Below are 13,088 nucleotides of genomic sequence, written 5' to 3' on the forward strand. Positions count from 1 at the left end.
AGATGGAATGAATCCCAATGTGAGTTCTAAAATTCTTAGAACTTTCCCTTCACCGCTTTTAGCTTGGAAAGATTTGGCTGCCCAAAACCTCTACAAAGGCTTTCTTTTTGTTTTTTCTAATATCAAATATGCTGTTGAGTCTAACTTTACTATAAAGTGAAACTGCAGTAGAAAATGTTTGAAAGTTGGATTGATGTATCATCCAATGTATCAGGTGGCAGGGTCAAGGTGAAGGAGGGGCGGTCAGCTCCATCTTGCCGCACCTAGAAGCAAAGAATCCGTGCTGGTGGGCACTGCAAGCCAGAGAATGCTCCGGACCCCAGACTGGGCCAACAACAACAACACCAGGATGCCAGACGGAGAAGGTGCCGTCTCCCCTCCTTCTCCAGATGGAGCCCTGGCAACACTGAGCTTCTTAGTAGAAGTCCCACATGGCTCCAGTATGTGGGACTGGGACAATTTCTGCAAACTGTGCGGCCACTTATGAGGCTGCTCGACCTTTCCAGATATGCAAAAAGCCACCCAGGAATGGCTCTACCACCCCTGAGCATCCATTACTCCAGAGACACAGTAACCAATCTTGGAATGTAGTGGCTGCTGGCAGATATACTCCTTGACTGTGAACTAAGCTCAGCCCCACGCGGTCCCGGGAGGGCAAGGGTTTTTGTCCCTCAGCCTTTTCCCCTTTGTGGCAGCATGGTGACCGCCATCTTTCAGAGCCAATTGGACAGAGACATAGGAGCCTGCAGTGATGGGATGCATTGGGAATCTTGCGGTGGGGAGGGGCAGAACCAGCCCTGCTCTCCATACAAATGAGACCCCGAATGGCTGTCCATGAACAGCTCCTCTGACCTTGAACCACCATGATCCCGGAGGCACATACACCAATCTCGGAATGCAACAGCTGCTGGCAGAAATACCTCTGGACTTAATTACTAAAACAGCAGAATCCCAAAACTTGGTGGCCACTTTCGCGACCATGCAATATCATATGCTCTTTGTTATCAGCAATAGAAAACATATGATCTAATGATGCCATTTTGACATGTCTGATTGTTGGAGGACAAACTCCAAATAATAATAGTGGGTTTTTTGTTGAAAATTGAATGCAATCAAAGTAAAGAGAGAGTAAAGTGAAAATCATTTGTCACACAGGGGGAGTGGGAGAGGGGGTATGCTGGGGTTCTTGGTGGTGGAACATGTGCACTGGTGAAGGGATGGGTGTTTGATCACTGTATGACTGAGACTTGATCCTGAAAGCCTTGTAACTGTTCTCACAGTTATTCAATAAAATTTAAAAAAAAATTAAAAATAAAGAAAGGGCTGTTTCCCTATTCCCTTTGGTGCATCTGGTTGGGAAGTTTTAATTTTGGTGTCAGCTGGCTTGACACCCCAGAAAAGCAGGTAGATCCTAGGAGCAAGAATGTGGGGAAAATGTTTTATTTAGAAAAACTGCATATACAAAGCAGTGGGAAAGCTGAATTCTAGATAGCTCATGGAGTTTAGCACTTGAGACAAAATATATGTTGAATAGGGTCCTTGTTGTTCAGCTTTAAATATATAGATACATTTAAATAATCCACACCTGTAATGATGACACTCCCTGTAGATATAATCCCTATAGATATAATCTTTGCAGATGTAATCCCTGTAGAAATAATCCACCTCTGCAGTGATGACAATGACAATACTGTAGAGACAGGTAGCAAGGAAATGGTAAAAATGACAGAAACCTACTGTACAGCAGAGTGCAATAAATAGCCTTGTGTCTCCTTCTTAGAATTCATGTCCACATATTAGTAGACACAAGGAAAGATTTATCTCTTCTTGGCATCACCGTGTCCAAACAAATACATTGAAACTTGGTCTCCAAATACAAACCTCAAACCAGGTCTGCTTCAAGGGAACCTTAGAACTTTTTGTGAGTCATTGTTGGTAAAATTACAATTATTCATTATTGCATAAGAACAATAGTAGTTAACACTTCAATAGTTTGTACTATTGCCAAGCATTAGACTAAATGTTTTTCAAATAACTTCACAAACTCTCTATAATATGAGAAAAGAGAAGATGACTGTCATTTCCCAGGTACACAGGGCTAAAGGGTAATGCCCAAACCAAATCCAGGTAACCATGCTCTTGTTCTAATCTGCATACCTGCAACACATTTCCAGCACAAGAGGAAAATAGGAACAACTGTCCTCACATAGATCAGAACTGACAATTAAGATGAAATCCAATTTGTGTTATATTGTTTATTTTTTTCTTTTTTGGAGGGTGAGGGGCTGCTCTCTGCTTAATTTTGGTTCATAGGGTTCATTCTTGGCAGTTCTCGTAGGACCACACATGATGCTGGAGAGCAACCTGGGTCAACCACATGCAATACAAGTTTCTTACCTGCTATGTTAGCTCTACAGCCTATGTAGTTTTTTAAATTTATTTGCTTTTCCTCGGTCACTGTGAATTACAGAGATTCCCATGATTGGATTTTAGGTTTACAATGTCAAACACCAAACCCTTTACCAGAGTCCTCTTTCCTCCAGAAGTCAAAACAGTATACACAGTCAACTGTTTTGATGACCTATGTTATCAAAGAGCACTCGACTTCCACCCCACCTTTATGTTCCCTGTCCTGAAAAGGCAATCACTGCTACAAATCTAATTTGAGTTCTTCCAAATTAAATCATTTCTATTGAGGTTGTGGCCACTTAGAAAAAAGAGGGCCCTTTTTATTATTGCACTTGTTTCCTGTTTCCTGTTTGGACCACACTAATTTCAAACTTACTCCTATCCTGAAAAAACCTATGCTTGTTATAATGCATGAAACACCAGCCAAAACTATCCTGGAGCCAAGAATGGAAATCAGATTGAAGATGAGATGAGACTGAAATGAGCCTTTTTGTGCTGGTACAAGGAAGGCACCTGGGGAACAGGTTTGATGCTAAGCTGGACTTTGAGAAAAAACAAGGTTCCCTGGAGGTTCTTGCGGAACCAAATTTGGTGCTGGGGTTCAACCAGGGTGAACTGTATGCAAGGTAAGTTCATTACCTGCTCTACTATATATCCTGCCCCCATCTTAACCATTTAAAACAAGTAGGTCATTATATATTAAATGAATGTTAATTATTGTATAATCTATTACAGAAATTTTTCATCTTGCAAATTAAAACTCAGTACCTATTAAACAATTTCTTTGAAAAATATTGCTGGCTTTTAATATTATAAAATTTTAGGGGCTTAGCTTCCCATATTTGTTGCAGCTAATTATCTTCATTAAAACAGAAACAAAAAAAAAAAAAGAGAGATTCCCATCACTGACTTCCAGGCTAAAACCACCAGTCACTTCCAACAGCGGCATCCAGAAGCTCAAGGTAAATTTATTGTAACTTTTGGCTTTTTCTCTTGCATTCTCAGACCCATAAATTAGGCCAGGATATTTCTTTATTTTATTTCCTGATGACTTCTGGGTATCTGTTTGAAAGCAAAAGAGGCCCTAGAAGACCAAAAGAGAAGAGGTAGGGATAGGAAAAGCCCAGTCTTAAGGCAGATAGCTTAGGTTGGTGTATTTGGCTCCAAAAGGATGCACTGCTTTGACCCAGGGCATAAGGTTTGGTTTCTGAGCCTGGATGGAACAGATGGTCCCATGGGTTCTGTTTAAAAAGTGTCCCATTTAGGGCTGGAATGGTAGCACAGCAGGTAGGGCATTTGCCTTGTATGCGGCCAACCTGGGTTCGATTCCCAGCATCTTATATGGTACCCTGAGCACCACCAGGAGTAATTTCTGAGTGCAGATCCATAAGTAACCCCTGTGCATTGCCAGGTGTGATGCGGAAAGCAAATCACACCCCAAAAAAGTGACCCATATCATCCATACTTACATCAGGCCTCTTACCTACAGCTTTGGTGCTTTCCTTTGTATAGCAGAAAGCAAGTCTAGCATGGAGACAAGTGAACATAATACTTTATGAAGTGCAGATATGAGTCCCACATAAGAATCTTAGAACATCGGTTTCCATGCTTTAAAATGTATTTCTGAGGAGAACCGGAGCAGCCACACACACGAAAGGGCTCCTCTACTCCTTAAAGACTATGATCCTGGAGGGCTACTAATCACTTTTGGCACCCAGCGGCTTTTTACAGAAATGCATCTAGAGTGTGAACTGAGCTACAACCCCAGGACTCCCGGGGAGGGGAAAGGTTTTTCTCTCTCGGCCTTGTTTTTCAGTGACTTCTGGCCGAAATCTCTCTGGACTTAATTACTAAAATATCAGAAATCCAAAAGCTCATATATTCTTCACTCTCAGCAATGGAAAACAAATTATCAAATGATGCCTTTTCAGCAGGTTTGATTGTTGGGAGAAAATTCTAAATAATAAAAGTGAGTCCTCTGTTGAAATATTGAATGTACTCAAAGTATAGAGAGAATAAAGTTAAGATCATTAGCCACTCAGGTGAGGGGGTTGTGGGAGAGGGGGTATACCAGGGGTTCTTGGTGGTGGAACATGTGCACTGGTGAAGGGATAGGGGTTTGATCATTATATGACTGAGACTTAAACCTGAAAACTTTGTAACTTTTTTCACGGTGGTCCAATAAAATAAAAATAAAAAAATAAAAATAAAATGTACTTCTGAACAATTATGCCATTTACTTAACAACTATGAGAGATAGACATCCTGGAGTGTCTCAATGAACCTAAGATCTCTACTTCCTGGAGCTGCCACCTAGCTGGAGAAACAGGCAATATCTAGTCAATAAGTTCACAACTGTTTTAGAAGGGCCGGAGTGCTGCAGATTCTGGAATAAATTTTTTAAATTATAATCGGCTCAGTGGTAGAATACCTATGACAAATGTCTGAAGCTCTGGTTTCAATTACACACACACACACACACACACACACACACACAAACACACGCACACACCGGTTTTGGAAAGAAAGTTTCATTAAAAATGATTTTCAGTTTATTTTAGAAATTTTAAGAAAAATAGGGTCTATGTAGTGGTAAGGGAGCCATCACATCTTATCTGATATCCATTTTGTGTCCTGGGGCTTAAAATATAGTTATACTGAATAAGAGTTTCCTACCTAGATCTACAGCATCCTTCTTCCCCATATACCACATATCTGCCTACTTTTCTTCTAGATTCAGGAGGAGGAAACTGAGTCAGAGCTCAGACATGAATCCTGGGGTGGGGAGGGGCCCTAATCCTGGCCTCTCCCTGGGCTTCCTCTGTGGAGGTTTGCAGTCTCATGCACTGGCCTGGGATTGAGGAGAAGGTCAAGGACTATATATTATTTCCCTTTGGGCACCATGGTTTACAAATTGTTATTAGTAGGGTTTCATTCATGAACTCTTCCAGAACCAGAGCCTCCATTCCAGTGTCTGCTTCCTTCCACCACTGTCCCAGTGTTCCTTATCCTCATCCTCCCCATAGTAAGTTTCCTACTCATGGCAATTTCACAGCTTCTGTTGTCTTTGGGCATTTGTTACTCCCATGTTCTGCTATTTCATATTTTGCTTATGAGAGAGATCATTCTGTATTTGTTCCTCTCCTTCTTGTTCATAAACATGAAAGCAAAGTTCATGATATATTTTCAGACAAATGGAATATAGTTGAAATTCCTGAGATAGATCTGAATGTACATAGACAGTTCATCTTTTATGAAAGAGAAAAATATATATCAAGTAGAACAAAGAAAACTTTTAAAAATGGGTGAATGCAAAAAAACCAACTTAGATCCGTTTCTATCACTATGAACAAAAACCAAATAAAAAAATGGATTAATAGGAGACCAACACCAAGAATAGTAGAGATAAGCACCAGGAGGATTACTACACAGCTTAGAAGCCGGCCTCACATGCTGGGGGAAAAGGCAGCTCAGATAGAGAAGGGACTACCAAGTAAAGGGTGCTTGGAGGGCCCGCTCAGGATGGGAGATACGTGCTGAAAGTAGACTATAGATTGAACATTATGGCCACTTAATACCTTTACTGCAAACCACAACCCCCAAAAGGAGAGAGAGAGCAAAAGGGAAGTGAAGTGAGGTAGGGGGAAGTGTTGGAGGTGGTTGGAGGGATACTGGGATCATTGGTGGTGGAAAATGGTCACTGGTGGAGGGATGGGTACTCGACCATTGTATGACTGAAACGCAAGTACGAAAATTTGTAAATCTGTAACTGTACTTCACGGTGATTCACTAATAAAAAATTAAAATTAAAAAATAAACAAAATCCAGGATTGAAAAAAAATGGATTAAAGACATTGATATCAGACCCGAGGAAATTACTCTGAAGAAAATATAGGGAGAGCCCTTTATAACATTTAATCTAGAGGTATCTTTAAAGGTTCAAAACCACTGGCCAAGCAAACTGAAACAAAGCAAAGCAAATGGGAATTATATCAAACTGAGAAGCTTAGGCACCTTAGAGGACACTTGTCAGAATAAAAATACTCCCCATAGACTGGAAGAAGATACTTGTCCGCCACTCACTGGATCAAGGACTGATACCCCAAATATATAAGGGATTAGTAGTATTTTACCAAAACAAACAAAAGAAACAGTCCCATCAATAAATGTAGGGAAGAGATTAACAGAAATCCACTCTGTTTATCTGAGGATTGAACAGATGAGGACATACAAGCAGCCAACAGATATATAAAATAAATGTTTTGCATCACATATCATCAGGGAAATGCAAGTCATACAATGATATATCACCTCACACCAATGAGACAGGCACATATAACGAAGAACAAAAACAACTAGTGTTGGTGTGGATGGAGCAGGAGAGAGAGAGGCAGGGACCCTTATTCACTGCTGGTGGGAATGTCAGCTGGTTAAACCTTTTTGGAAAACTATTATGGACACAACTCAACAAACTAGGAATTGAACTTCCATATGACCCAACAAATCCATTTCTGGGTATCTACCCAAAGGGTCGAAAAATTCAATTTAGAAAAGACATTTGCGTTCCTGTGTTAATTGCATTATTCACAATAGCCAAAATCTGAAAATAGTCTAAGTGTCTAAGAAAAAAATGATTAAATAAAGAAATTTTTTTTGCCTTTTTTTTGGTCACACCCGGCGATGCATTCATCCTCGGTCATGCACTCAGGAATTACTCCTGGCGGTGCTCGGGGGACCATATGGGATACTGGGAATCGAACCCGGGTTGACCGCATGCAAGGCAAACGTCCTACCTGCTGTGCTATTGCTCCAACCCTGGATAAATAAATTTTTGTTCAGATACACAATGGAATACTACTCAACTGTAAGGGGGTAAATTTTGCCAACACCTACTTTTCCCCAAGGGATAGGGGAACGCATTCCGGTTTGGAATATCCTATTTGTGGATTCTGTAAGAGGAGATTGAAAGCATGAGCACTCTTGTAAAAAACTAATGCTTGCCGAGGGGCGCGTGTACTCTCGGGCTCTCTGGGCAGCTCTGTCTCACCGCCCACGTCCGGTGCTCCGGAACTGCTGTGTGTGCTGTCGGTCGAGGGAAGGCGACGGAAGGAAGAAGGCCAAACTGGTTGCTTGATCAGTTTATTTCGTTCTCTCTGCTTCTTCTGAATCTGCCCCCCCTTTGCCCCACAGTCTTAGTTTATATAGCAAATTACATAGGGCGGTGGTACAAAGGTGGGTTTAACATCAACAAATAAACAAAGAAGGCTAAGACCATTTCTTGAGGAGATTAACAAAATCTCATCTAGGGAAATCTCATCTAAGGAGATCCACTCAAGGGAGTGTCAGGGTGTGAGCTAGTAATCTGCTTAAATAATTACAGTAAATCTACTTCTAATATTTCTAATATTTCTAGCAATGTCATGCTATATGAGCACAGTAAGAGATATAAAGTTTGGTTCTTCCCGAGGACATCTCACTATACAGTCCTCAGGCTAGGTTAATCTTCCTAACCCCAGCAGGGTCCTAGTCTCATCATTACCTTTGGATCATGACAGCATTGTCCATGATCATGCCCTCAACATATAGTTGAGTATTGTGGTGCTTTGGCCTGGCCTATCTCCATGCCAGGGTAGCACATAACTCACCGCTTGCCCTGGATCCATCCTGTCTGTCATAGGGATCCTGCTTTTGGGGTGTTAGGAACTGAGGGCAACTGAGTTAAGAAAGCAGATGCCCAGGAGTAAATATTATTGGAGTCAATCAACTCCCAAGTTACAAGCACAATATTATCTTCTTGTGTCCATACGAAAGGACATTGCTTTAAGGTAAACTATGCAAAAGGTACTAACTTACAATACAAGTTCAGGATCCTTAGAAGAATCTAATCTTACAGAATCTGGTTAGGAAAAGGTGATTAGCTGGTTGGGAAGGAGGATGCAGAGAAGAGTTTACAGATAAACAAAAGAATGGGAGTGTCCCCAGAGTACTTAAACCTAGACGCCTTGTGGCAAGGGAGGAGGGATAAACCAGTGTTATCCTACACACTCTCATCAGTCAGTGTAGTCAGCCTGTGCAAAACACTGGTTACAAGCTGACTCCTGAGCAGCTTGGCCCCAGGAATCCTTCCATTCCTCTATTTTGAAAGTGCCAATCACGCTTCCAAGCACAAGTTGCACACAACCTACACATCCTCACAACTCTGAAGAGTACCTGGTCCAGGTTCCTTTGCCTCCCAGCCTGCTGACCCTACAAGTGGAACTCCCAGATAATGAGTGACATTAGCCTCCCATACAATAAAGGGATCCTTACAAAAGACAGTCAGGTTATTCATTCCTGACATTTTCAGGAAGCAATAGACTTTACTGATTATGATATATGTCAGAGGCAAGCAAGCTAGACTGCAGTCCCCTATGAGACAGTAACCCCTTCTTAACCCACCACATGCATGTCTCATCTACTAACAATCAGAGTTGCATCTGGTAGAGGCCTCGGACTACACCAAGCATGGAAGAAAATGCCATCTTGCCCAACTCTGGAGCTTGACAGTATGAATTCAACAAGTCCTGTAGTATGAATCTACAATTTTTCCTTCCTCACTATCCCAGCCTTCCTCCCACCCATGGGGACCCCAGACTCTTCATCAGTAGGCCACTAACAGCCAACAAGCTCCAATGTGCAGAATTATACTCCATATTCCCTCCCTTGATGTTAGCACAAGTCTCCACTCAGTCACAGTTGAGTGGAACATGGTGACCTGCTGATTCTATGGTGGAAGAACCAGCTCAGCCCCCAAAACAATACTGTTTATTAAATGCACAGACAGTTCAGACCTGTGCATTTTTGAAGAACTCACTTTGTCATACTGTTCTAAAAGGATAATAGTCATCGAACTTGGAAAAGAACCAACCTTTGCTTTTTAGGACTAACCCAGGTCAAGCCATTGTGAGAGTATTGCATGTGTCTCGAACTCCCAGACTTTCAGGACAGCCTGGTCTCTTTCATCTCGAAACTTGCCTTTTTCTTTCAAATTTAAGGAGATACTTTCAGTAACATAGGAGAAATCAGTTGCTAGACTTGGGTAAAAGGCAGTCACCAAGATAATTCACTTAGACAAAAGGACAATTTCCACATTTTTTTCACTCAAGCAATCTGGCAGTCTATCTTAGTTGCATCATCATCATCCAAGCCCATCATCATGTAGTCAGAAAGTAAATCTACAGAGTTTTTTGCATAAAGACAACCTATGTGCTGACTTAAACACTCATATATTTTTTAATTAATTTTTATTAAAAACACTGTGATTTGCAAAGTTGTTTATTCTATAGTAGTTTCAAGCATTTAGTGTTCCACCACCACCAGTTTGACTTTTCCTCCACTAGGATCCCCAGTTTCCCTCCAAATCCTAATCTACCCCCTTAGACACATAATTAATTTACTTTATATAGCTTATTCCAACAAAACTTTAAGAAATAGCGAATAGAAAGATTACAAAATAAATCAGTACAAGCAAATTTGTGATTACTTATAATGTTGACCTATGAAAATAAGAAAATTAAAATCATTTAATACAATATAACAAACTGTATTCTCAGTTTATATAAATTTGTTAACTCTGGAATCTAAAACATATTACATTAAATTTTATTTTATACTTAGATCTCATTTGGTAATAATTTCTGGGTTTCCTAATCACTGTGGGTTCTTTCTGATTTTGGAATTTGGCATTATTCTTCTGTTCACACACCCTTTCATATTGCCAATCTTCTTTTTTTTAATTTTTATTTTATTGAATCACCATGAAAAAAAGTTACAAAGCTTTCAGGTTTAAGTCTCAGTCATATAATGATCAAACCCCTATCCCTTCACCAGTGCACATATTTCAACACCAAGAACCCCAATATACCCCCCTCCCATACCCACCCCCCCCGAGTGGCTAATTATTGTCACTTTATTCTCTCTATACTTTGAATACATTCAATATTTCAACAGATAACTCACTATTATTATTTAAAATTTCCCCCCCAACAATCAAACCTGTTGAAAACGCATCATTTGATAATTTGTTTTCCATTGCTGAGAATGAAGATTATATCATTTGGTTTTGGATTTCTGATACTTTAGCTCAGTTCATAGTCTAGATGCATTTCTATAAGAAGCCGCTGGTTGCCAAAATGGGTTAGTAGACCTCCCGGATCATAGTCTTTACGGAGCAGAGGGGCCGTGTCATGCACAGCTACTCCAGATTGACTTATTGCCAATCTTCTTAATGCAACTCTTGTGTAACTGAAACATTCTTCAGATTAATACAGTCTATGGATGTCTCATTGATTCTGTGATTATTCACTGAGAATACACTGACAAATTCTATGACCAAATTCAAATTTGGTTGATTGTTTGTGCAAAGTTCTTTATTTAAAAAGTTATATGTCATTTGACTCAGGAACTATTACAGGATGATAAATTCTTTTTAAAAACATGTATCTTTGCTATCCTGCAACCTGAAACAGTCTTCTCTTTGTCATCCATGCCTTAACAATTTTGAGAATACAAGTTAATTACGTTGTTCTTCTTTTGAGTCTGTGTCTTTTTTAAATTACACTCACATTTGGAATTTGGAGCAGGAATGTCCTATAAATAATGTATCAGGTCATATATACAGTTCAGCTGGGCCAGAGAGGTAATATAGCAGGTAAGGCACTTACCTTCCATGCACTTCACCCAGGTTTGATCCTTAGCATTGTAAATGATCCCCCAAGACCTGCCAAGAGTGATTCTTAAGCACAGATCCAGGAACAAAAGCGTGGTTTTTTTGCCCAGTGTAGTCCAAAAATCAAAACAAACAATATATATATATATATATATGTGTGTGTGTGTGTGTGTGTGTGTGTGTGTGTGTGTGTGTGTGTGTGTATATATATATATATATATTTCAGTGAATAAAGTGCTTGCCTCACAGGTTCAACCCCTGACACCACATATGGTCCCTAAGGCTGACAGGAAGAATCCCTGACTGCATAGCCAGACAGAAGTAAACCCTTAGTACTTTCAGGTGTGGAGGAAGAAGGAGGAGGAGAAGGTAAAGAAAGAGAAGAAGAAGGACAAGAAGGAGTAAAAAGAGGAAGAGAAGAGGAGGGGGAGAGGGAAAGGAAAAGAAAAGAAAGATGAAAGAAAGAAAGAAAGAAAGAAAGAAAGAAAGAAAGAAAGAAAGAAAGAAAGAAAGAAAGAAAGAAAGAAAGAAAGAAAGAAAGAAAGAAAGAAAGAAAGAAAGAAAGAAAGAAAGAGGGAGAGAGAGAGGGAAGGACGGAGGGAGGGAGGGGAGGGAGGGAGGGAGGGAGGAAGAGAGAAAAAAAGAAAGAAAGAAAGAAAGAAAGAAAGAAAGAAAGAAAGAAAGAAAGAAAGAAAGAAAGAAAGAAGAAAGAAAGAAAGAAAGAAAGAAAGAAAGAAAGAAAGAAAGAAAGAGAGAAAGAGAGAAAGAGGGAGAGAGAGAGAAGGGAGGGAGAGAGAAAGGGAGGGAGGGAGGAAGGAAGGAAGGAAGGAAGGAAGGAAGGAAGGAAGGAAGGAAGGAAGGAAGGAAGGAAGGAAGGAAGGAAGGAAGGAAGGAAGGAAGGAAGGAAGGAAGGGAGAGAGGGAGGGAGGGAGGGAGGAAGGAAGGAAAAAAAGAGGGAGGAAGAATCTTAAGAATCTTCCTTAAGAGACTTTGATTCCAGAGATGTAACACATTCAGGCATCCAGCGCAGCATCCGATAGCGATGCACTGGAACACCGAACTGGGCTACAACTCTGTGCTGCCGGGGGTGGATTTTTTTCCTCCCCACCCTGTCTTCCTGCACGGAAAGCAGCGGCCTGGCGGCACCCACGTGGCAGGCACCATCTTCTGTGACTCCAAACCCACAGGTATTCGGTTTTTACTTTTGGGGCTCCCAGGAACTCATGGGAAGGGGGCGTAACCGGCACGCCCTCGGCCCAGATAAATCCGGAGCCGCTGAGCACGAATCGGACACTCTGCGCCTAAAGATTTTGAATTCAGAGACTTCTTACAGCAATGCACTGGGACTGTGAGCTGGGCTATGTAATTTCTGGCAGAATTTTCCCTGGACTTTATACAGAAATCCAAAAACCGCGCGGACGCGGCAGTGTCCGCGCGACTTAACTTTTATAATTGTCAGCAATGTGAAACGGTTCCATTTGAACAGGTCTGACTTGGGGGGGAAACTCCAAATAATAACAGTAAGTTTTTGTTGAAATATTGAAGGTTTTTAATGTAGCAGCCACCTCTCTGGACTGTGAACTAAGCAAAAGCCCCACGCTGGCCGACGTGGCGTGGCGTACACCATACTATGAGGTGCAGGAAGGGGGATGAGGGGGAAAAAGAAAAAAAAAAAGGGGAAAGGAAAAAGGAAAAAAAGAGAGAGAGAGAGAGTTATGTACTTGTAGCAGTGGGGCTACCTATCTCTTCATTTCCAGCAATGAAAAACTAATTATCAAATGTAGTAGGTCTGTCTCTCTTGGTTGGAAATTCCAACAACTATAGTGAGTTTTGTGTTGAATTATGGAATGTAATCAAGGTAAAGAAAAAATGAAGTGAAATTCATTAGTTATACAATAGGGGGGTAGGGGTGGGGGGCGGGGGGGTATACTGGGGTTTCTGGTGGTGGAATATGGGCACTGGTGAAGGGATG

This window comes from Sorex araneus, chromosome 1 (genome assembly GCF_027595985.1).
Source record: "Sorex araneus isolate mSorAra2 chromosome 1, mSorAra2.pri, whole genome shotgun sequence".
NCBI lineage: Eukaryota > Metazoa > Chordata > Mammalia > Eulipotyphla > Soricidae > Sorex > Sorex araneus.